Source organism: Arachis ipaensis, chromosome B03 (genome assembly GCF_000816755.2).
Source record: "Arachis ipaensis cultivar K30076 chromosome B03, Araip1.1, whole genome shotgun sequence".
NCBI lineage: Eukaryota > Viridiplantae > Streptophyta > Magnoliopsida > Fabales > Fabaceae > Arachis > Arachis ipaensis.
In genome coordinates, this window is record NC_029787.2 from 15,162,622 (window position 1) to 15,165,647 (window position 3,026).

The window sequence follows — 3,026 nt, forward strand, 5'->3', positions numbered from 1 at the left end:
GCCTCCAACGACATTTGGGGTAAATCCTATTTTTTTGGTCTCTAATATAATACTCTAACTTTTAGCACATTATGATTGTACCAAAAGTAGGAGTTACTAACCTGTTTTCTTTTATTCTCTACTTAATATTGAGTTTTTATGTCGATATCGCGTTTCAGTTTTTGAGAAAATTCCAAAAAATCTTTTTTTTAATAATCAAAATCATTCATCAAAGAACACCAAGTAATAATAATCACATAATTATTAATAGTAATAAATATTACACAAAAGAATTCAAATGAAACTCAAATACAATTCTTATCCCTCTGGATAAAATAAAAACTAAAGTAACAAGGGCAAGGGAACTCTATAAAAGCGACAGGATTCATAAGTAAATCTATTAATCATCCGCAACTTCATACTGAGTGTTCGAACCTGTGTCACTGAAAGGGTGAAAAATTTTGGGGTGAGAACATACCATGCGCTCTTAGTAGAGAATGAAAATACCGTAATTAAAAGTAATGATTAAGATGTAAATAATTAACTTTACTTAATAAAACTATTTTTTATCAAACCTTTCAAAATACTTTTTAATTCTACTTTAGATAATTAATTACTTTTCTTTATATTTCTAAACTCAAAACAGATTTCAGTTACAAAACTTGTCATACCAACTATCTCTTAGCCACCTGATTATTTCTTAGTCACAACAACAGTTAGTAATCATTTTAATACATCCACAAACCAATAGAACAAGCAAGGGATTCGATTCAACACACAACAAGTCGCAATAAGACAAACAGCATAATCACAAAGAAACAAGATAAACAAACAGCCCCAAATGCAAATGTGCAAACAAAAATGATGCATGTCTAGTCCTATCGCAGGTAATGAGCTCATTTTTCGGTTTTGACCCGCACCCGACGCAATCCGACTCGCAAGTCAAATAAGGCATTCCAGCGGCACAACCTCTGCAAGTTTCTACTTCTTGCAAGCACTGATTCTCCAGTGAAGTATGCCGAACATGACCTTTGCAAGTACTTGTAGGCGCTGATTCTCCAGCTGAAAAATGTGCCACTTTCTCTTGGAAGCCATTCCATACACACGGGCATCCCCGCATAATCATTCACACATAAAGCCCACGGCTTAACATTCTCACGTCAGCACCTCAACTATTTACTTTCCGTCACCCTCTCGTGACCTTTTAGTCATTCCTTAATCACACGTACCGCATTCTCTTATCCCTTTTCTTTCTTATTCTTAACAAACCAAATTCATTTCATAACCTAAAACAAAATCTTTCCTCAAAAGATTGGATTTAAAACATTATACTTTTCTTAATAAATCGAATTCGAAATAGAATAAATATTTTTCCAACTAAATAAGTCTCAAATAATTTAACTTTCCAAAACAAATTTTTTAAAATAGCATTTCAAATAAAGTCCCAAATTTTATAAAAATTTTGGCAGTCCTTCGACTAAAACTTGGGTTTAGCCACCCTTACGGGTTTTCTCTTTCTCAATAAATCACCAGCCCTTTTTTCAATAATTATCAAATCGGCAGAATTCTTAATAATCAACATATTTTATAGCCATATACTTTTAATAATTCCAAAATTATTTATAAATCCTCAAAATTATTGTTTCACTTAAGAAATTAATTTTTAAGAAATCAGTTTTAAAATCCAATCCCAATCTATTTTTTGTTCATAAAATCAATTCACATTAAATAATGTGCTGATTTTAAATAAATAGACAGACGTGATACGTCTATTAATCAATTAGTTAAAATTACATAAAATTACATATTTTGAAACTGCTTATTTTTTTATTATTTAAAATCGTCAATATTTTTTATTATTTGAAACATTCTATTTTTAAAAGTTTGGTCTAATTTAAATTATTAATATTTTTATTATTTTTAAAATTTATATATTTATACATATCTCATTTATATTTTAAATGAGATAAAATGAGATATATTCATAATTATCTCGTTTATAATATAAATAAGATAAATCAATGTGATGTAAATTAATAAATACACTATAAATTATATATTTTAGTAATTAAAATAATTAAATAATTTATTTAAAAAAAAATCTCCCATTCCACCTAACGTAAGAAAGATCACATAATTTATTTGTCTATTGTGCCTAACTGCATTTTAATTTGGTGCAGTCTCTAATGGCACTACTGATTTCCGATGGCTAAGTGCGTTAGACCAATCCAGTTGTGACATTTGTTAAGTTTGAATGTAAGGGTGAAGTATTTGTCCAACCTAAACACCATAAGTCCATAAGTAATAAGTCAATTAATGATGAGCGGAAAGGGAGATGGTAAAGTGTTTAACCAGCCCTTTGCTAGTATCAGAACCGATAATTTTTGGGCTGTCAATCGGACTAATTCGGTCTATTTAAATTTGATTCGTTAAATTTATGGGTCATAATTTTTTAGTCCGAATCATGATCAGTTCGATGGATTAAATAGGTCAGTCTGTTTATTTTTTTATTTTATTTTTTAAAAAATATTTTGACAAAAAATACTACTTTAGGTAAAAAATTTTTAAAAAATAATATTTTTTTAGTTAATGGGTCGAATTTTCAGGTCGTATCGAAAAAAATATAGACTAAAAATACAATTTTTTTAGGAAATGTAAAAAAAATAATAGGCCACTCGTTTAGTCTACGGGCTAGCCCGTTTAACCCGTCATTTTTTTCGGGTTAATCGGGCTCAGCCCGTTTAGCCCGAAATATAAACGGATTTAATTTTAGAAGCAAAATCCATCTATTTAAATGGGTAAACAGACTGATCCAATACATTTTAACGGCCCTAGATAATTCACCCATCTTCTTTTACATATAAACGACGCGTGGTCTTGTTGCCCCCTTTTAAAGATGTTGATCGATTAAATCTGCTGATCTGCGATGTCTATTCAAATTTAATCTGAAAATTAAGAATATGATCTGATTCACAGAATTATTGAATTGAATTTGATTTAATTACAAAAAATAAAAAATTAAATATTATATATTTAAATTAAATACA